At 24.6% G+C, this 24,592-nt stretch overlaps 1 protein-coding gene across 10 annotated transcripts in view; it reads left to right on the top strand.

Moving 5' to 3' along the window:
* Positions 1-24,592, top strand: part of LOC122509186 — a 166,464-nt gene that overhangs the window by 6,672 nt on the left and 135,200 nt on the right. The gene's annotated exons all lie outside the window — the stretch shown is intronic.

The following is a 24,592-nucleotide window of genomic DNA, read 5'->3' as shown; positions in this document are numbered from 1 at the left end:
TAGTTGTCATTTTACGCAAAACTTTATAACCCTTTTAATGGTCCATCGTAAACTTTTTTTTTTTTTTTTGCTTTGCAACTTGTGGAGAAAAATTAACATCTGGTAGAACATGTTTTCAACATCCTTAATGGATTAACAATTCGGTTTGCAACTGGTACGTTTTATGACATCTTGGAATTAATTATTTGTTAAGTTCCTTGCTCTGTTTTTAAAGAGGAGAATCAAAACTTTATTATAACCATAAATTGCAAAATTTTCATCTTAAATATATAGTTATAATAGTAGAATTCACCGAAGCGAAGTTGTATAATGAAAATTAGTGAAAGTCCGAAACTTGGTTGGTCTTTCGGATATATGCTAATTCGAGCATTATTTGATAAAACTACTTTAACTAGTTGTCATTTTAAAGCAGAATTTAATAAGCTTTCTGATGGTCCTTACTAAACTTATTTAGCTTCTTAACTTGTCTTGAAAATCGATCTTTTATCGTAGAAGTTATAGTTATGATTATTTTCAGTTAATTTACATTTTTTTCGGTCGTTACATTTCATTATAATCAGTTAACAATTGAACATTATTTCCTGGTGCTTTTCGAAAGAAAAATATAAATTTCCATTTTGTTCCCAACTACATTTTGTAGTTCACTGAATTAATTTTGATTAATGCAAAAAAATAGACCCTTCTTTCCGATTTATGGTAATTTGGTCGATTTTTAACGAAATTACTCCAATTAAAAGGAATTTTACACCGAATTTTATAACTCTTCTGATAGTCCAGAATAAACCCATTTTGCTTTTTAGCTTGTCAAGAAAATCGATGTTGTAATGAAGCGAGTTATCGTTTATGCTGATTTTCAGTTTTACAATTTTTGTCTGCAGTTATTTACTGTGATTTGGAAAAAGTCCAATATCTGTTTTGCTGTTTAAATGGAAATTCAAAACTTAATTATAAAGTGGATTGTAATTTTTCTCCTAGTAATGTTCTGTCATTCTGTGTAGCGTTCAACGAATTAAAATCGAATGATGTCAAAATATTGAAAGTACAAAATTTGTCTCCTTTTTTCTTGAATACACTAATTCTATTATTTTTTTTAACGAAATCACTTCAAATAGGTGCCATTTTATGCGAAATTTCATAAACTTTCTGATGGCCCACAGAAAACCCTTTTTGCTTCTCAACTAAAGTCAAATAATGCAAAATTACTGAAATAACTCTAAAATTTTTCTCTATTTTTGTGGTATACGGTAATTCGGTCAATTTTTAGCAAAATTAGTACAACTATATGCGACATTTTACACGGGATTTTATAACCTTCCTGATGCTCCAGAGTAAACATCGTTAACTTTTGACGTTTTCCAGAAAATCGTTTATTTGTCACAACAAATTTCTGCCATCATTCTTTTCCATCGATTGACAATTCTACTTTATGTTTTTATTTCCTTACTTTGAAAACAATTTGATATTTTTCAAGTTTCTTGATCTTTTTACACAATAGATTCTAAACTTTACTATATAGGTGAATTAAAATTGTCCTCGCAACTCAGGCCTGGGATATTATGACTTTTTCGACTATTTTAAATTAATGCGACTTTTATCCATTTATATTAAAAAATTGCGACTTTTTCGACTTTTCTTCCAAATTTTGCAACAAAATACCATATTTTCAGTATAAAATGCAACTTATTTCTATTTTTACAGCGTGAAAAGTATAACTATAGAAAAATCTTTGAAAAGTTATTTTTTAATAATTTTTCTAATTAAATTTTTGAAATATACAATTAAAAAGATTTTGAATAATTGAAATTTGGTAAAATTTCAATTGAAAATAAATTGAAAATAATAAATAATTGAAATAATAATAAATAAGAAATAATTGAAAATAAATCATTTTTTTCACGTATTTTATTACAATTTTTGAAAAAAAATAACTTTTAAAGAATTTACATTGAAAATTTTGGAAATTATTGAATTCTCAAAAATTTTAATGAAAAATCTTCAAAGTGGAAATTTAATAAAAATTAATGAAAATTAGGTTATAAAAATAATTTTTAAATATTTTTGAATAAACTAATTCTGAGAATTTTTTCATTATAATTTTTTGAAATTCAATTTTTTTCAATATAAAATTCTTCAACAATTAATTAGTTTTTTTTAAATTACACAAAAAATTCTTTTTAGAAATTCAATTATTTTCGAAAAATTACAATACATTCAATTATTATTTTTAAAAGATTATACCCAATTTTTGGACATATTTTAATTGAATGTAATTGTAAAAATATTGTCTTTCAAAGGGAGGTGATCACTTTTTCTAAAAAATATTTTCTTATCCTTTTTGTCTAAAAAAGTGATTTCTAATGAAATATATTTTCTAAAAAAGTTTTTCTAACAAGTTTTGATTTCTAAAAAACGTTATTCTAAAAACTTATGATTTCTAATATATTTAATTTTCTCAAATTTTTGAAATTCTATAATGTTGATAAATGTTAGAAAATTGTTAAAAAATTAAGATTAGAAAATAGAAACTATTTTGCATATCTTCTGCTTTTCAATCACAATTTTGTTCACAAAAATAATTGCAAAATTATGAGTTTATTTTTGAAAAAGAAGAAAAATTTTATAAAATTCCTATTTCTTATCACAATATTTTTTAACAAAATTCTGTTCTTCTTTGAAAAAAATAAATAATAATTTGCTTCATTTTTATACCAAAATTTCCAAAATTAATATTTCTATAAAACATTATTTTAGAAAATTTTAAATATCTTTAGAAAAAAATCACTATAATTTCTATTTGTTAATTACAATTTTTAACTATAGATTACTTAAAAATTTTTTTAACAAATTTTGCATAATTTCTATTTTTTTTACAATTTTGTAACGAAATCTCAAGTATTTTTTTTAAAGAATTAAAAAAATTTTATAATTTTTTTTTAAACGCATATACATAAATTGATCATCATTACTAAAATAGAATATTGTTAGAAAACAAATTTGAAAATTACTTTCATTAGGAAAAGAAATTTTTAGAAGATGACCGTTATTAGAAGAAAGAAAATTAGAAAATCACCTTCATTAGAAAAAAGTTTCTTAGAAATCCACCTTTATTAGAAAAAATAGTTTTCAAAAATAAAAAATTGGAAAATACATTTTAGAAAAACTGTACCTCAACCTCTTCCAAAAATTATTTAGAAACATTTAAAAAAAATTAATTTTAAGAATTTCTTTATTAAAATTTTTGAAAATACATATTCTACCTTAATAACTTTAAAAAGAGATATGGACAGTTTCAATTATTATGAAAAATTGAATTTTTTTGTATTGAAATAATTGAATTCTCTAAAGAACTTTCGGAAAATTATTAAAAATTAATATGAATAATAATTGATTTAGGAGATGTTATTTAGTTTAAAATTGTAGAAAATAGAATTTTGCAAGGGTTATAGTTGTAATTTTTAGAAATTAATAAATTTATAAATTTCAGAAGTTGCAATTTTTTTAATTTTAAGTTTCCTGAAAAAAGAAATAAGAAGTATTTAAATATTTATTTAGCAAAATTATTCGAGTGTAAATTTTCGAATTTAGAAATCAGTGAAGAATTAGGGAAATTTTTATTGTGACAACACTCAAAGAAATAAACGACTTTTTCGACTTTTTTTTCTATTTTTAATTGACTTTTTTGGTTCGTTAAAGTCGATCCGAGCACTGCGACTAAATTTACAGCATATAATAAAGTGCAAAATTTGTTTAGAAAAGCTTAGGACAATTCAAAACTTGTTCGGTACTGCTGTACATATAAGTCAACTTGGTTATAATATAATTTAATGAAAATACTCGTGATTTTCCACAAAATAGAAACATTTACTAAACATTTACTAAAAAATTACAAGGATTTACAAAAAAAAGGGTAAATTACAAAGATTTTTAGTAAATGTTTATATTTTTTTTATTTTCCTAGAGGAAAGCACAAATGCAGTCATATTTTCAAACACTCACTTTAACGGATATTTAATATTCACTGTAGATTAAAAAGTTTTTATGCATGTCGCATAATAAAACAGTCTTAAACGAAGTTTTATTATCTTTTCAAATTTAGTGTTATGTATACATTTGTCATAGAGTAGGTTAAAATATTAATTCAGGTAAGAAATGTGACACAAATTGTCGCCGATCGAAAATGCGTAAATCTAAATTAAACGGTGATAGTGATATTAAATAAATGTATAATATTTATATTTTAATAATTAAAATTTAACGATCCTTACGAGTCAATAAAAAAAGAGTCAAATTATTGACTCGTAATGATCGTTAAATTTTAATTATTAAAATAACTAATACGAACGAGTGATAAAGTCATATTACTATTTATAATATTTATAGTTAAGCTATTGCTATAAGTGAGGTATAAATTATTTAAGAGACTAGTAATTTTCTTATTGCCTTTTGTGTTAGGAAAATGTAAAAGTTATAAGTATGTGTTACAAAGAACACTATAGGAAATATAATATAAATCATTTGATTAATGGATATGGCTGTTAATATGTCGTTAACAGGGGGAGGGGGGAATAATTTTCAATATGAATTGCCTTTGGCCTAGGTCAATTTGTGGTGTAAAGACATTGCTCATTTAGAAATTTCGCCAGGAATACCATTTGGTACTAAAAAGTGGAGCGTGTGAGCTCGTGCCAAGACACTTGTTGACACAGGTCGCGTATTCATACATATCCATTTTGTTAGTGAGGAAAAAGAAGAAGGGGTGGTTGAATACGCGTGTCCAAAGCTGTATTCACATGAACGAAGAGTACTTTTCTAGAACTGACTGACTGCACCTAAACATTGAAAAGATTGAGGTAAATGTGAGATATTCCATTGTTTTCCCCTCCTTTGAAGGATCGAAGCGCGAAGGGCCTCACAAACACGCTATGCTGACATTATGAGAGAGAGAGTTATTCGTCAAAAACCACACATACAATTCTGCACACACCTTTTGTGTTTGGCTCTCTTCTAACCATCCCCTTGACTCCCTTCTCTCTCTCTCTCTCTCTCTCTCTCTGCTTTCGTCTCTTGCTATTAATCCAAACTATACTATGTACGTTATACGCAAAGTTGTGACACTTGATGATGGATTGCGCTTAGTTGGATGATTTTCCAGACGCATATTCAGTCATTTTTCTTTTCTATATAAAGTCAATATTTTGTGAGGATGTCAATTAAGAAAAAGGGTGAATTTTGAACTTGATTTTATTGCGATTGCCACTCACGATGTAATTGGCTACTTAATTTGAAGATAAACTCGTTTTATGACAATGAAAGGAGAAATTACAGTGGACGTAATTGGAGAAATTGTCCAACTGACATTTTCATCTTAAAATTACTTCCTTAAAACATAGTTAGCAGAATCTTATTTTTTTAAACTAAAGAAATAAAATAATTACTATTCCAAAATCGTTAATATTACTTCTTTATGATAAAGAAAAATAATAGAACGAAAACCGAAACGATGTTTAGATCATCTTTAAGTAACACTACCAATAATTCCCTAGCTTTTTACTCACTTTTTTAAATAAAATTAGCAATTTTAAAAATAATGCAACGTAACAATTTTTAATTCAAATTCATAAAAACAAAATATGAATTGGAATATAGTTTTAATATTATTATAATTATAATAATCATATATTCTGCCATGACATAGGGAATTTAGGGAAAAGTCAGGAATTTTTATTAAAAGTATTGTCACGTCCGAGTGACCTTACTAGAAATAATATAATTAAATGAATATCAATTTTCCAATTGTTAATAACAATCTAATTGTTTATAATAATTTAATTGTTTACAGCAGTTTAATTGTATATAACAATTGAATTGTTTATAACAGTTTAATTGTTAATAACAATCTAATTGTTTATATCAATTTTAATGGTTTACAACAGTTTAATTGTTTATAACAATATGATTGTTTATGAAAATTTAAATTTAAATTGTAAAATTAATTATAATTAATTATAAATTGTAATTTATTGTTATTTGACAATAAACATTTAATGAAAAACATTATAATTAATTATTATTGTAATATTAACAGCAAATTATAAAAATATAAAACATTTGATAACTAACATTTATAAAGAACTATAATTAATTATTATTGTAAAATTAACAACAAATTATAAAATAATTGTAAACATTTAATGACAAACATTATAATTAAACATTATTGTAATATTAACAACAAATTATAAAAATATAAACATTTGATAACTAATATTTATAAAGAACTATAATTAATTATTATTGTAATATTAACAACAAATTAAAAAATTTCAAACATTTAATAACTAATATTTATAAAGAATTATAATTAATTATTATTGTAAAATAAACAACAAATTATAATTATAAACATTTCATAACAGTATGGAAAAAATTAAATTTTTAGAATTCATAAGAAAATTATGAATTTTTGTTTTTTTTTTGTTTGACTCATAAACTATAAAATTACCACGAATTCTAATACAAAACATTCCATTTTTTTCTATTTCTGACAATAATTTCTTTTTAAATAACTTAAATCTTGAACAACTATCATAAAATAATGACTTATAAATTATTAAATGAATAATTTTACTTAAATATTTTAACATTAGTTCAATTTTAAAAGAGTTACGTTTACAATTTTAATAAATAAATAAACTTCAAACGATTTCAGTTTGAAATTTTATAAAATTTCAATGTTAAATGAATTTAATTAGAAATTTTAATGAACTTAGATTTTTGTAAAATTTTAATAATTCAAAATCTTTTAAAATTAGTTAAATTTGTCAATATATATTTAATTAATTATTAAAAATAATTTATTTGCAGAAGAATTTTAGTTAAAAACACTAAAAAATTGAATTTTGAAGAAGTTACAAATGATTGGAGAAATTCAATTATTTTCAAAATTAATAAAATTCTTATCACAAAATTCAAATATGTTCAAAAATTATAAAAAAAATCTCGATAAAATCTCAATTATCTTTATAAATAATAAAATTCTTCTTCTAAATTCAATTATTTTTAAAAATTTTCCTCATTTCAATAATTTTCAATATCTACTATTTTAATAAAATTACCCAAAAGAAGTCATTAGAAACAATTTTAATAAAATTGTACGCAAACATTTAATTATTTTCATAAATAATAAAAATTTCCCAGGTATTAAAATATTTACAAATTTTTTATAAGTTTCTTCTCAATAATTCAATTATTTTCAGAAATAATAAAACTCATCGGAGAATTTCAATTATTTTTAATACAATTTTAATCAAATTCCTTGAAAAATGTAAGTATTCTAAAAATTTTTATTAAAGTTCGTCAAAAGAATTCAATAATTTAAAAATTTGTTAATAAAATTCTTAAGAATTTAAGAATTAAATTAAAAATTTAATTAAAGAAATTAAATTAATTTAATCAACAAAAAATATAAATAAAATAAATATAATATAATATATATATTTAATATAAATTAAATTAATTTAATTCATTCATTAAGTTTAATTTAAGAATTAAATTTTAATTCAATTATTCAATAAATAATTTACTTTTGTATTTAAATAATTGAATTCTTGTAGAATTTTCTAATAAAAATTGATTTTATTTTCTTTTTTAAAAATTCAAAAATTTTCAGTTTCATTTTCGATCAAATTTTCTAATTGACGAATATAATTTATAAACATTTTTTTTCCTTTATTTTTAAAAAACTTTAAATTTTATTAAAACAATTGAAATTAAGAAATGGAATTAATGCAAATTATTTCCTTATGAAAATTGAGAATTTTCTACAATAATATTAAGAAAACGGGAATATCTAATGTTTTTCTTCCCTAAAGAAAAAAATGAGTTTGTAAACAATATTGTTATTGAGAAATAAAAATTATGCATAAAATGGGTATATTTCCTACTTCTTAATAAAATTTTTTTAACAATTAACAATTTTCTAGTATTTTTTATAAATAAGAAGGAGAATAATTTGCACGATAATTTAGATCAATCAAACGAAATTTGTTATAGAAAAAAGCATATAACAAACAAAATGGGTATATTTTTTATTTGTTAATCATAATTTTGTTAAATTTTCTAATTTTTAATATTATTATTTATTTATTTACTCTCCCTACAATAGGTAGGGTTCGAGACTCCCAAGTACATACATAATAATCTTAACCTATATTTACAAAAATCCTTACAACTAAACATTCTCTACATACAACTTAACCTAAAACGCAACTCTCTCCACGCTCTCAACCTTACGCTCTTAACCTATCGCCAGTGCCGGGCTTCCGTTTCCAGTTCCTTCTATGCCCATGCTGGCTTCGACCCAATTCGCCCACCCTTTTTCAAAAACCTTCTACTCCTTTCTCACCTCTCTTACACCCTCCAGTCATCCACTTTTACCCATCCATCTATCCATCCAAGCAAAATCTTCTCACCTCATTCTCAGCCTATCCCTGTCTATCACACTTTACACGCTTCCATCCCTCCACCCGTATCCTCCCTCACAACATACTTTACCCCATCCACCCAAATACAATCTTTACCCATTCTTACCTGTTTTCCATTCACTCTCTCCGTCCACGCTCTTTCTCTCAATAGCCATAACATTCTTCTCTCTCTCCAACATCTATCCTCATCTATTCTTATTACACTTCCTTTCAGTCTTCCTTTCACCCTCATCACCTCCATTTTCTCTTCCTCACTACCCAACTCCACCAACCATAACTTTGGTACCCCATATTCACCCCTTCCTAACGCTTGTACCATTTTCACTGAGACATTAACCCCCACCCACGCCAACACTTTTTCCACTGCTCTTTTACCCTCCAACACACCTACATTCATACCTCTGATCACTACATTCTTTTTTCTTTTCTCCTTTTCAACTACATCCACTCGCCTTGTCAAATCCGCCATTTTCCACTTCAACCTATCATGTTCACTTCCCTCAACTTTCTCTGTCCCCTCATTCACTTCCTTTATAAATTTTTCTAATCCATTCATTCTTCTCCACATGCTTTCCTTATCCTTTTTCCACCTACTATCCCATTCATTCCACATTTCCTGCAATTTCTCCAACCTCTCTTCAATTTCCACTATCTCTTTGTCCCTTGATTCCCCATCCTCACATATATCCATCAAATTTTCCCTTACTCTCTTCGCTCCTTCATCCATCGCGTCCTTCATCATCCATACTAATTCTAACAAATCCATGCAATCCTCACACGTCATCTTTTTTCCATTCTTTCCTATTCCCCTTTCAAATACCCGCGCCTTTTTCTCATTCTCGCTAACACTACTTGAGTCAAACTCAGCCATTCCAGAAATCTACCTTATCACTCAAATGCTCAAAATTTTTCCACTGTCTCTCTCTCCTCTCTCTCACTTCAAGCAACCTAACCTCACAAAACACACTTCTCTTTTTTACCTTTTTTTATCACTTATACATTCACTACTCTATACAAACATACCTTTCCTTTACACTACCGCAAATTACACTACACACTCCGCACTCTACACTACCCACCCTTTTTTAAAACCTTTATATTTCTCAAAAAACTCTTAACTCTTTCCAAGCGCGTGTACACCGAAACGGTACCGGAAACGGAAGCCTAATTTTTAATATTATTTTATTATGAATCGTAAAAAAATACCTGCGCATATTTTCGATTTGTCAAACAATATTTTTTAAAGAAAAAAAAACAAAAGCATATACACGAAAACTAACTTCAAACTGCGGACATAATAAATGAAAGAATACGAAAAATAATATCGTTAATTTTTAATTTTTTCCTAAGAGAAAATCGAGGAGAAAACCAAAAAGAAAAAATAGAAAAGTATTTATTCATTACAATCAGTACATATTCCAATAATTAAGTCCTATTTGCCAATACTCAGGATACGTCTACAGTGAATTCAGAGTTCAATATTCACAAAGCAAAGGTTAGATTGAATCACGTAGAGCCAATTATGTCTAATTTTAGATTACAAACATGTATATATTCAAGTTTATATATAATTTTAGAAAATAAATAAATATTTAGAGATAATAAATAATTTCAAATAAAAATATCAAAAATTAAAAAAAATTAAATGGACAAATTATAAAAGTACAAATGCAAATGTAATAACGACTTTTAAAAATTGATTTTTAGAAATATTGATTGCTATCAGCAATTCGGACTAATTAACTGGAAATGGTTTTAATCATCAATATCAGTTGCACACAAATTAGTTTCAAGTTACAGTACAACTTAACTAAATTTGAAATGAAACGTTGCTTCTACACGACGTAGATTATATTGAATTCGGATTGATACATACATATATATATGGTTTCGACTTTGAGAGCAAGCACGAAACATGGATCAATAAATACTTGATTAAGTGACTATTAACTTACTATCTGCGATAGTCCTTAGATTAACAGCTCTTGCATGACACTACAAAAAATATATTCGATAAATGTAATATACATATGAATATGCATACATGTTGATATAAAATAATATATAAAAAAAGAATTTATATACAATAATAATTCATATACAAAATAATTAATGTATATAAAATAATTTATATAAAAAATTTGCCTATGTAAGGCAATTTTAAAATCTGGGCGCCAATAAAATTAATTATATTAATTTCTTTTAATTTTCATTGATTCATTAAATCATTTATACTTTCTTATTACTTTGAAGATGAAACACTGATAAAAATTTGTTTGGTTAAACTGACCGATTATTGGCAATTATCAAACAAATATTAACTTGAATCAAATAATTTATATTTAAATCAATTAAGTGGTATTTGCTTGTAAGAATGAAATTATTGGTTCAAATACAATATAATAGACTTACATAAAAATTATTTGTCTCAAGTAAATATTTATTTGATAATAGAGAAGTAATCGGTTAATTGAATAAAATAATTTTTTTTCTGTGGAAGTGAAATAAAAAAGCTTAATTGAATTTAATTACTTTTTTAAAAATATCTTTTGAATTTTGAAAATCTGACATCAAATTCGTATTCATCGACCCAAAAAACGCATGTTTGGTGAGTTTAAAAGAAAATTATAAACTTTTCAATTCAAGTCGCCATGATGGATCGGCCATTTTTAATTTTGTAAAATAACATGAAATTTTGTCAAGTTTTCATCTAATTTAATGTTGAAGTCATCGTAGAAATTAAAAATAATTTAAAAACAGTAAAAATATTTTGAAAACACCCAAAAACACGTATTTAAGGTCTTTTCCCCACTTTTCTCAAAATCCTGAAGTGATAGGCAATGTTCCGAAATCGTGTCCAGTGGACAAAATGCATTGGAAAACCACTCCGATATGAAAAATAAAATAATCTTGTAGTCTCGTGTAATTTATCAAACACAAAGTAAAAATTTATTTCTAAAAAAAATCATCAAATGGAAAGTAATAATTAAAAAAAATAAATACAAAATATAAAATTTTAAATGGAAAATATGAAAGAAAAATACTTTCAATACTCGTGACTATAATACAATTTTAACTTTTTAATACTTGGAATTATTATCAGTTTTTTTTCAATTTAAAAAAAACTTCTTTAGAATTTAACTTTTTACTTGGAAAAATATAATCAAAAGATTTTGTTCTCGACGAATAGGGAAATTGTCTTTTGAGAATAGGGAGCGAGAACATTTCTTTTTTTTTATAAAAAATTTCTCATTTCAGAAAATGAGTTTCAATATTTCCCTTTTCTTGTACATACATATATTCTGACTATACTACAAACTTCTTGAATTTCTATATATGTATTTAAATTGTCTTATCGCTAAAAAAAAATTTAAATTCAAAAATAAAAATTTATTACAGACAGTGTATCAGTGTGACCCCATCGAGATTTATGGTGTTTTTTTTTTATTTATTCAATAGAAAAACTATTTTATTTTTTTCTTAAAATATATTATCTGATGATTGTAAAAGAGGAATTTTTGTTTACTTACGAAAAATAAATAGAATTTCTTTTTTTAATATATAGATAAATGATATAAAAATATATTCAATGTTTATCAAATTACTCACTTTAACAATATTTATTTTATTTTATCGAGGAAAAAAAAGACGAAATTAGACATGTTTTCTTATATATTTCACCTCTGTAAAATAAATATTGTTATTTTTTTTTCATTCTCTTGACATCAATAAATTGAAGTATTCTAGATTATAATTGAAGCTCGAGGGGTTTGTTGAAAGAAGACAACTTCTCGTGACGGAATTTCGAATTAACGAAGACTAATCGAAAACGGAAATGACAATGCACTAACATTTACTGAACAACATCCAAACTTAGTTTGGTAAAAAAAAATGTGTTGAAAATAAAGCTCAAAAAAAAGAAGAAATTTAATTTTTTAGAATGATAATAATATACTAATAATTATTATATTATTATTAGTATATTATTATTATACTATTATTATATTATATTAATATAATAATATAATACTATTATTATATTACTATTATTATTATATTACTATTATTATACTATTATTATTATAATAATAATTATTATTAAATTCCTTTTAGATTCGAAATTATTATTTTTGAAATCTGTGATTTTCAACTCGACTGAGTACAAAATAGTGTAGAGTAATAAAAATATGATAATAATTATTTTTGGCACTTTGACCTCGCCAATACTGGTTTAACCTCAAGCTTTAAATATTTGCAATCGATGCTGTGGGGTCTATGAGTCGTTGACTCCTCTCCTGTGCTTTTCTCCTCTTCATATAGCACACTCTCTCCCTCTCTCTGTCTCTCTTTCTCTCTCTCTCTCTCTCAGCCTCCTCTTTTCCACCCATTCCTCAATGTCTTTTGCTCTAACTGCCTCCCTGTGTCTCATCTCAGCCCCTTTCGTCCCTTCACTAGCAGTGCTCTTCACTCGAGAATAGCACTCTCCTACCGACAGAAAGAGAGAAAGAGAGAGAGAGAGAGAGAGAGAGAGAGAGAGAGAGAACCCAGCACGAGTTACCATACGAAGAAGATATTATCACTTCATTTCGTCTTGAAATAAGTGTGATATATTTGACATATTATACAATTTTAATTAAATTATATTTAAAAAAGGAATTTAATTTAAATTAATTACAAAAAATAATACCTTTTCTAAAAATGAGGTACAAAATAATTCAAAAATTGTATTTTTATTTTTTGAGAAAAGGAGAAAAAACCAATTCGGTCAGACATTAAACAATTCAATATTCAAGTTTAATGTCTGACTAATACAATATCTTACCACTGAAATCTACTAAATCGTATATTTGTATGAAATAATTGTGTCTGAACAATATTGACTAAACTGCGTAAAATGTCTGACGGTATGTTACTTTTACTACTTGAACTGACTTTTTCAAAGATTGTCCTAATTGAAGACAAAATTTAATTTAAATTATTTACAAAAAATTATTCGCTTTTTAAAAATAACTATTAAATACAAAATAATTCAAAAATTGTATTTTCATATTTTGAGAAAAAGAGAAAAAACCAATTATGGTCAGTCATTAAAAAATGGCCACATTCATTTAAAAAATTCTCATATTTACTAAAAAAAAATTCGACTACAGTTAAAAAATTTCATTTTCCTAAATAATTCTTACTTTTACTCCAAAGAATTGTAATTTTCAGATTCACTCAACAAAAAATTTAATTTCTCTAAAAAATTTTACTTTACCCAAAAAAAATCCCAGTATCATTCAAAAAATTTTCACTTTCATTAAAAAAATTCTCACTTTCAGTCAAATAATTGTCACTCTGACAAAAATTATTTTCACATTCACTTGAAAATTTTTGAAATTTGAAAATAAAAAAATTCTCACATTATATCAAAAAATTGTCACTTTGACTCAAATTATTTTCACATTCACTTGAAAAATTTTGAAATTCGAAAATAAAAGTATAATCCTTTTGAGTAACAGTGAGAATTTTTTGGAGAAATTAAAAGTGAAAATATTTTGAATGAAAGGGAAAGTGAGATATTTTAAGGAAAATTAAAAGTAAAGATTTTTGAGTAAAAGTGAAAATGAAATTCTATTAAAGTGAAAGTGAAATTAAGAGTAAGAATAAAAATCTATCAAAATGAAAGAGAAGACAAAGAGTTGAAACGTGAGTGAAAATGAAATTTTGATGTAAAAATGACAGTGAAAGTGAAAGTGAAGAGAAAATCCTATCAATGTAAAAATAAAAAAGTGAAAATGAAAGTAGACAATTCAATTCCTCTAAAAAATTCTTATTTTCAGTCAAAGAATTTTTACTGCAATTAAAAATTAAATTCTTATTTTCAGTCAAAGAATTCTCACTGCAATTAAAAAGAATTTTCAAAACCACTAAAAACATTTTCACCTTTAAAAATGTTTACCTTTTTTGAACTATCGTTCAAAAAGTTTTCACTTTTATTAAAAAAATTCTCACTTTTAGTCAAAAAATTGTCACTTTAACTCAAATTATTTTCACATTCAATTGAAAAATATTGAAATTTGAAAGTGAAAGTATAAACTTTTTGAGTAACAGTGGGAATTTTTGGGAGAAATTAAAAGTGAAAATATTTTGAGTGAAAGGGAAAGTGAGATATTTTAAACAGTTCAATATTCCATTGATGTCTGACTAATACAATCTCTTATCACTGATACCTACTGAATCGTATGCAATATTTCTGTCTGACCAATATCGACTTAACTACTTGCAATGTCTGACAATAACTTAATTTCATTACTGAAATTATATTTTTAACATATTGCTTTACACGGAAAAACCTTTAAGCAGTCTGCTCACCCGAAACTTATGCGTCAGCGCCACCACTAAACTTGTTCATCTGCACTCCCAAACTGGGTGACCAACGTACCCAGTTGTAATTTTCTAAACTTTTTGGGAAGTTTGTCTATCGAAAACGGTAATGCTACGCACCCAGTGGCGGGCGATCAGACTTTCCATGCAGTGAGAAGCGAAATTTTGTGACAGTGGGAAGGCAGACTTCTCAAAGGTTTTTCCGTGTATCATTAAAGAAAAAATTTAATAAAAATTTTTTTGTAAATAATTTAAATGAAATTATTTTTTGTAAATAATTTAAATAAAAATTATTTTTAGTAATTAATTGAAATTTAATTATTTTTTTTGAAAATAAATTAAATTAAGCTATTTTTTGTAAATAATTTAAATTTAATTTAAATGTCTGACTAATTAAATATCTTACCACAGAAATCTAGTGAATCGTATGAAACAATTCAGTCTGACCAATGTTGACTTCAACTATATGAACCGAATATTACAAATATTATTGTCCTATCGAAGAACAGAATATTTTATTTAATTTATATAAAAAAATTAATTCCTTTTTAAAAAAGAAGGTACAAAATAATACAAAAATTGTATTTAAATTTTTAAAAAAGGAAAAAAAAACAAATCGGTCAGACTTTAAGCAATATCCATATTAAAGTGTCATGTCTGACCAATACAATGTTCTACTACTTAAATCTACTGAAACGTATGAAATAATATTCTTGTCTAACCAATATTTACTTTACTACTTGAAATGTCTGACTGTACAATATTTTTACTACTTGAACTGAATTTAAAAAAATATCTCTTACCACTAAAACCTACTGAATCGTATGAAAAAAAATAATTCTTGTTTAACCAATATTGACTTGACTACTTAAAAAGTCTGCCGGTAACTTACTTTTACTACTTGATCTGAATTTCACAAATAATAATTTTACCAATAATTTTAGTTTTTTCTACAAATGCCATTTAACTGATTTAAATAAAAATGATTTAATACGACTATAATATTTAGGTAAATATTTATTTGATAGTGAGAAAATTAAATCGGTTATTTGGGTGAAATAAATTTTTTAATTTTCAGTTTAAAATTAACATTAGTATTTAAATATTATTCTACCGTATTATTGGTTTTTTTTTGTCACAATGAAATTTTATATTATACATATAAACATTTATATAAATTTCTCTTCATTAATAATAATTCAGCTTGAATAAATAAATAAAACATATTCCATAAAAATGAAAATACATTGAAGAATATCTCATGACAAACTCGTGTGATTAGTTTTCTGTTCAATGTGGCTAACTGAAAAATCAATACTTGGTATACGTATATATATACATATACATATATACGTCAGAACGTGCTATGCGTGATATTATTAATTGTACCTTGTTCAAAGAACTATTCCAATTCCATGTGAAAAACGTATTTATTGTCGTTGGATATCTGTTATTTGCCAATATATCAGCAATATTGAAAATTATACAGTAAAAAGCAGGTGAATAAAATAAAATATGAAATTCTATTAAATTGAATTTTTTTTATACCATTTTTTATATTCATGAATTTTTTATTTCTGTTTTATAAACAATTCAACACGATTTTCTATACTGCTTATTTTTAAAAAACAAGCCACAAATTTTTCTAAAGATATCAAATTCAGGCAAAAAACGAATCAAAATGTTGCTTCACAACACTTTTGATTCGTTCTTTTTTCTAAATTTGATATCTTTAGAAAAACTGAGTATATTTGTTTATTGTAAGTAAAAGTATTTTATAAAGATACTTTAAAAGAAATGAAAAATGTAAGAAGGCCGATTATGTAATTTCATTTCTACCTTCACTTTCATTTTTATTTTCACTTTCACTTCAAAAGAATTTTATTTCCACTTTCATTTTCACCTTTGCTTTTTTGACTGTCACTTTCATAGTTTATTAATTTTTACTTTTATTTTCTCTATTCACTTTCACTTTGAAAGAATTTTCCATGAATTTCATTTTCACTTGAACAAAATGTTATTTTTGCCTTTAATTTGATAGAATTTCCTTTTTAAATTTTATTTACTCTTTGATAGATTTTCACTTTTATTTTCACTATCATAACACATTATATGTCCACTTTCATTTTCACTATTTTATTTTAACATTGATAGGATTTTATTTTCATTTTCATTTTCATTGTCATTTTTACATCAATATTTTATTTTCACTCTCGCTTCAACTTTTATCTTCTTCATTTTTATAGATTTTTATTCTCACTTTCAATTTCACTTTCGCTTCGACTTTAATGGAATTTTAAATTTTTCGTTTTTCTACAGCCACTTTCACTTATGTAGCAGTATTTTATTTCCGCTCTCACTTTCACTTTTAATTTTCCTTAAAATATCTCACTTTCCCTTTCACTGAAAATATTTTCACTTTTAATTTCACCCAAAAATTCTCACTATTACTCAAAAAGTTTATACTTTCACTTTCAAACTTTGTCAAGTGATTGGGAAAATAATTTGAGTCAAAGTGACAATTTTTTGACTAAAAGTGAGAATTTTTTTAATGAAAGTGAAAACTTTTTGAACGATACTGGGAATTTTTTGGTTAAAGTAAAATTTTTTTTCAACATTTTCTAAGTTAATGTGAAAGTGACAATATTCAGAGTGAAAGTAAGAGTAAAACTTTTTACAGGAAAACTGGAATTTTTTACTGAAATTGAATTCTTTTAAGTAAAGTCGAATGTTTTTTAGTAAAAGTAGTAATTTCTTGAACTTGAAAGTGAAAGTGACAATTTATTGTGTAAAGGTAAACATTTTTTTTTAGTGAAAGTGAGAATTATTTTAATGACAGTGAATTTTTCTTGCTCAAAAATAAGAATTTGTTAGAGAAAGTAAATTTGTTTTAAGTGAATGTGAAAATTATAATTTTTTGACTGAAAGTGAGAATTGTTTTTAATAAAAGTCAAAACTTTTTGAACGATACTGTGAATTTTTTGGTTAAAGTAAAATTTTTTGAGTGAAATCAACAACTTTTTAGTGGAATTTTTTTAAGCAATGTCAACATTTTCTAAGTAAATGTGAAAGTGACAATTTTCAGAGTAAAAGTAAAAGTAATATTTTTTACTGAAACTGAATTCTTTTGAGTAAAGTCGAATATTTTTAGTAAAAGTGGGAATATTTTTTAAATTGTGAGTGAAAGTGCCAATTTATTGAGTAAAGGTAAACATTTCTTTTAATGAAACTGAAAATTTTTTTGACTGATAATAAGAATGTTTTAGAGAAATTAAATTTTTTTTGAGTGAATGTGAAAATTATAATTTTTTTGAGTGAAAGTAAGAATTGTTTAGCGAAAATGAAATTTTTTAACTGTAGTCGAATTTTTTTTAGTATAATGAGAATTTTTCTAATGAATGTGGCAATTTTTTAATGTCTGACCATAATTGTTTCTTTCTCTTTTTCTTAAAATATGAAAATAAAATTTTTGAATTATTTTGTAGTTATTTTTAAAAAGCGAATAATATGCTGTAAATAATTTAAAGTAAATTTTGTCTTCAATGAAGAAAATGTTTGTAAAATTCAGTTCAAGTAGTAAAGAAAGGTACTGTCAGACATTTCAAGTAGTTAAGTCAATATTGGTCAGACAAGAATATTATTTCATACGATTCAGTAGATTTCAGTGGAAAGAGATTGTATTGGTCAATTTTCCTTAAAATATTTCACTTTCTCTTTTACTCAAAATATTTTCACTTTTAATTTCTCCCAAAAATTTTCACTGTCACTTAAAAACTTTATACTTTCACTTTTAAATTTCAAAATTTTTCAAGTGATTGGGAAAATAATTTGAGTCAAAGTGACAATTTTTTGACTAAAAGTGACAATTTGTTTTAATTGAAAGTGAAAACTGTTTGAACGATACTGGGAATTTTTTGGGTGAAGTAAAATTTTTTGACTGAATGTAAATATTCGTTGAGTGAAGTCAACAACTTTTTAGTAGTAAATATTTTTTAGTGAAAGTGAAAATTTTTTTAATAAAAGTGAATATTTTTTGCTCGAAAATAAAAATTTTTCAGAGAAATTAAATTTTTTTTGTGTAAATCTGAAAATTACAATTTTTTTGAGTGAAAGTAAGAATTGTTTAGGGAAAGTCAAATTTTTTGACTAAAGTCGATTTTTTTTTAGTAAAAATAAGAATTTTTCTAATGAATGTGGAAATTTTTTGCGAGTGAAAGTAATAGTTTTTTGAGTGAAAGTCAAAATTTTTTTAGTGAAGATGAAAATATTTTGTGAATGTTTATTTAATTACAAAATTAGAGATCGAATACAAAAAATATTACTGAATAAAATGTAAAATTTATAGTTCTTTAAAATTTTTCTCGCCCCTACTTTCGATTCTCTAAGTTGAGAATAATGACTATTTGTATCTAAAACAAAGTTTTCTCAAATGAACGAAAACTTTCTTCATTTGGAAATGAATTATTTCATTAAAGTTTACTTGAAAATTTATATTTGATTCCTGTTCCATATATTACAGTTTAAAGTCAAAAGTTTTTTTTTTCTCCTATTTATACTTTGTACTCTTTCTTTTTTCTCTATCCCTTTTCTATTTTTATTTTTTCTTAACTGTAGAGAAATCGTATTGAGGAACTTCTTCTTTTTACACTTAGAGAATTTCTCTTTCAAAGCTTCGAAGTAGCTTTTAACTACAATATCCTGTAAGCTGCTATCTATAATGTTTGCATTCACAAAGAATTTCATTCCCTCAAGTGTACTTACCGAGCTGTTTTAAAATACAATTTACATCTGACCAAGTCAATGTACTTTCAGAAAGTATTTCTTTGCCTCCTTTTTTTGTGTACTTACTCGCTTAGGTAACGTTCTTGATTCTTTCTCTTCTTTAATTTCATGGAGCCAAAGTTCTCTTAATCCCCCAAAGATCTTTGTTAAATTATTCTTTTCCTAGACCACACCCCCCTTTTCACCTCGATAATACTTGAATCCTTTCTTTATCCGATGAAAGAAGCTCAAACTTAGTTTCTAACTTTTTCAAGAGAAAAGAGACGAGGGCAAACTGATAAGATTTCGATCTAAAACTGATTCTCTTGAGAAAAATTATATTTTCAATTTTTTTTTTCAATATTAAGAGATTAATTCCAATTGAAAGATTATTCTTCTCTTATTCTACCACGAATAAGATTTGAGAAAAAACTATTTGATAATTTAAGAAATAATTTTTTTTTGCAAAATTTTTAAAATTTGGTACCTAAATTTTTTGGTAAAAATTTCTATAGGTTGAAATTGACATAATTTGGAGTAAACTATTATAAATATGTGAATATGATAATATTTCTATGAAACCGATAAAAGGCGTGTGCTTATAATGAAAAAAATAAGCCTCCCTTACTCACGTAGAATTCCGAGAGGATAGACGCATTAAAAAAAGATTAATCTCCATGAACGCTTCTATATAGATAATCCATTATCCGCAGTTCTATCACCCACCCACCAACCTACCTTCTCACCCTTCTTTTTTCACTTTTGACCTATCGAGAATTGTGATAAAAAAATATTCACGTGTACTCTGGGAGATTTTTGTACCGGGAAACAAAATTCAATTGCCGCGGGTGTTCTAACTCTCATTCCCTTCTTTTTTATATTCTCCATTTCTATTATAGTATTTCGTTGGTACGATCATTATTTTTATTCTTTGTTACTCTGTTTGTATAGAATTCACATATTCAGAAAATAATAAAATGTTACCAAAAAAAAATAGATTTTTATTACAACCATCGGCAATCTATAATAAATCATATATTATATTTTATCGAGAAAAATTAATTAGGAAACTAAAAATTATAGGAAACTTCTGCACTATATTTTAAAATATGTTGGTGTATCCTACGTGTAAAAATTCTATGAAAATAGCGATTCGAAATTCCATGGAACTTCCCTGTGGAATTTCTGTGGAATTTCCATGCGAAATTTCTGAAAACAGAAAAGTAATCTCGAGGAAAAATCCCTTTTTCGATAATCAACTCTTAACTTATCCTGTCAAAACAAATGTATTAAAAGTTAATAAAGAATATTTTTATTCTTTGCTGATTAATAAGTAATAACAAAATAAAAGAATTTTTTTTTGAATTTAAAGTCAAAATCATTTAATTTGAGTCAAATGAAAATAAATAAATTTATTCAATAATATAAGTCCTTAATTATTAATCATTATTTATATTTATTTAAATAAAAGTATTTTATTTAAATACATAACTTTTACTCTCACTAAAGAAATTTTCATTTTAAAAATTCTCACTTTTACTAAAAACAAATTTTGACCTTTTTATTCACATTTATTTCCGTTAAAAAATTCTTACTTTCACTTCCACTTGAAAAATTTTGACATTCAATAAATAATCTCACTTTTACTAAAAAATTAACTTTTGTCAAAAAAGTTCAATTTTCCTCAAAAAATTTTACTTTCCCTAAAAAGTTCTTATTTTTACTGTTACTCACTAAAAAACTGTCACTTACACGTTCACTCAAAAAATTTTCACATTCATTAGAAAAAAATCCTTACTTTCACTCACAAAATTGTCACTTTCACTAAAAAAAATGTTGACCTTCACTCACTAAATTGTCACGTTCACTTTTACTCAAAAAATTTTAACATTTATTACAAACAAAAATTCTCACATTCACTAAAAAAAATCTTCTCTAAAAAAAATTCATTCTCTAAAAAAATTCTCACTTTACTTAAACTTTTTTTGAGTAAAAATGAGAGCTTAAGTGAAAATATTTTGAGTTCACTAAAAAAAAAGTTTATTTCGTCACAAAAAAATTTCACTTTCCCTAAAAAATTCTTACTTTAAATTCACTAAAAATTCTGTGTCTATACACTAAAAAAAAATCTCCCTTCACTAAAAAAAAATGTTCACTTTCCCTAAAAAATTCTCATTTTTACATTAAAAAAGTTTGACTTGAATAAAAAAAAGTTCAATTTCACTAAAAAAAAATCACTTTCCTTAAAAAAATTCATACATTTACTTTACTAAAGAATTTTTACTTAAACTACAAAAATTTTCACTTTACTCAAAAAATGTCCATTTCGCATAAAAAATTCTCATTTTTACTCAAAAAAGTTTGACTTCATTCAAAAAAAAGTTCAATATCACTTTAAAAAATTGCACTTTCCCAAAAAAATTCTTACTTTTACTTATACTCAAAAAATTGTCACTTTTACTTTAATTAAACAAATTTTCACATTTATTGACAAATTCTCACATTCACTAAAAAAATTTTGACTTTCACTAATTGTAAGAAGTTTTTGTTTTCACTTAAAAAAATTTCCACTTTCCCTAAAAAATTCTCACGTTTACTCAAAAAAATTTCAGTTTAACTCAAATATTTTCATTTTCACTCAGAAAATTCTCACTATCACTTAAAGATAGTTTGACTGAAATTATTTTCACTTTCATTTGAAAAATTTTGAATTTTGAAAGTGAAAGTGAAAATTTTTTTAGTCATAGAGTGAGAATTTTTTGGTGAAATTGAAAGTGAAAATATTTTGAGTAAAAGTGAGAATGAGAAATTTTAATAAAATTTAAAAGTAAAAATTTTTTACTGAAAGTGAAAATAATGTGGTTTTATAATAATAATAATTATAATAATAGATATTATGTATATAAGATTGTAAAAATAATATAATTAAAATATATAAATAACATAAATAAAATTGATCTTTTTATCAGTTCATAACCATAATGGTTCTGAAAATGGTATACCATAATAGTTATGAACTGCTAAAGAAAAGAATTTTACTTTAGTAAATACATATTTTTAATAAAAATATTACTAATGATAAATAATAATTAACTACTTACATTAATTAATAAATTTATTTACTTTCTTTTATTTCACTTGAATTAAATAATTTTAATATGAAATCCTCCAAAAATTCCTTTGTTTTATTATTCATCAGCAAAGAATACAAATATTCTACTTTGAATTTTAGTTTTGTATTAAAAGGATAAATTAAGAGATAGTAGAAAATAATTTGTCCTCCTAATGAGAGATTACTTTTCTATGGGTGCAGAAATTTCATCGAAACTCCACGAAAAATCCATAAAATTTTCAGAGGATATTTTCCTGGAATTTTTCGACCAAACAGTTTGATTTAGTTTATAATCTAGTTGAATTGATTTTTTATTGTTTGGAACTTTAAAAAGCAAAAAAATTTTTTGTTTCAGTGCGGTATTTTTGCAACGCTAGTAGATTCTCAGCTTTTGCAATAAATCTTGAAAATGTAAAGCAATATGGAGTAAAAAGTTTTGTATATATATTTTTCTCTCTTTCTCTATGTACACATAGCAATTTTTATCACGAATGTATATTCAGAATTTTATTTCTGTGTAATACAAGACTTTTTTGCTGTTTTTATATTATTTAAGAAAAATACTTGTTTAGTAAATTATTATTTCATTATTCACATTAAATAATGTAAAGTGTAAAAATTACTAAACTGTTTCTTTTCCAAAATTAAGAACCGAAGTGGGATGATAAAAAAACCCTAAGAAACAGTATTTAAGCAAATTCAGTCAATTTCAAATTTTTGTCCGCCATATTCGATCCACCATTTTTAATTTTTGAAAATTCGTATTAAATTCACTTTCAGCGATACCAAAATTGTCAGGAAACAATTTCCAAGCGAGTTTACTCAATTTTAAATCTTTTATCCGCCATATTGAATCCGCCATTTTGAATTTTTAAAAATCGACTTCTTTTGTTTTAGCAACACCAAAAAGCTTCAAAATAACAATTTTCAAACAAATTTAATCGATTTGAACTCTTTTTGTCCATCATATTGGATCCACAGTTTTTAATTTTGAAAACCCGAAATCAAAAACATAATTAGACCGTAGAAACACAATTTTTAAGCGAATGCATTAAAAAAAATTCTATGACTCAATGCTTTAAGAAAACATTCAAATTTTTTGCTTTAATATTAATTTGACACTTGCTTTACTAAAATTAACAAATCCTTTTAGTTTTTCAATAACAAATTTTGTACATATTTATATTTGAATAGAGAATGTAAAATGGATGTCAATTTGTTTACCTTATCAACTCTGTGTAATCGGTCACGAAAGTCACTTTAAGCTCTTATAAATTATAAAACTTTCATAACGTTATCAAGTTTGAAGATTCATTGTATGACACGACTCCTTTAACGTTTTTATTTTTCTCCAAAAAAGTCATTTTATGATAAATATATTCAAAAACTTTTTAAACTTTAAGAATTTATTCATAAATTATTAAAAAGGTTTGTGAATAGATAATAACGTTAAAGAAATTTCTAAAATTTATAATTCATTTTAATTATATAGTATGCTTACATATAACCATCGATTAATTATTGTTTATTATTAATGAGACCTTTTTAATATTTATAATAGCTTAGCTGTATTTTATGTCTTTACATGTCATATTATTTCAGTATAAATAATTAATTTTAAATTAATTAGAAATTTATTATTCAATGTTTTTCACCTGATTATTTCTTGGTTGATCAATTTTCCTACATTATTTCACATAAAAGAATTAATAAATTAATTCTATTTGAAATTTTAGAAAATAATTTATTATGAGTTTTAATTTAACGATTACTAAGTGGTGTTCGTGTTATTTTCTTCTCGGAACATCGAGTCGCTTGTGATAAAATTTTTGAGTGCCTTAGCAACTCAATCGAATCAAATTGAAGAATA

This window comes from Leptopilina heterotoma, unplaced genomic scaffold (genome assembly GCF_015476425.1).
Source record: "Leptopilina heterotoma isolate Lh14 unplaced genomic scaffold, ASM1547642v1 Lhet_6, whole genome shotgun sequence".
Lineage (NCBI taxonomy): Eukaryota > Metazoa > Arthropoda > Insecta > Hymenoptera > Figitidae > Leptopilina > Leptopilina heterotoma.
Note: the sequence above shows the minus strand (reverse complement) of the source record. Positions and strands in the feature narration are given on the sequence as shown.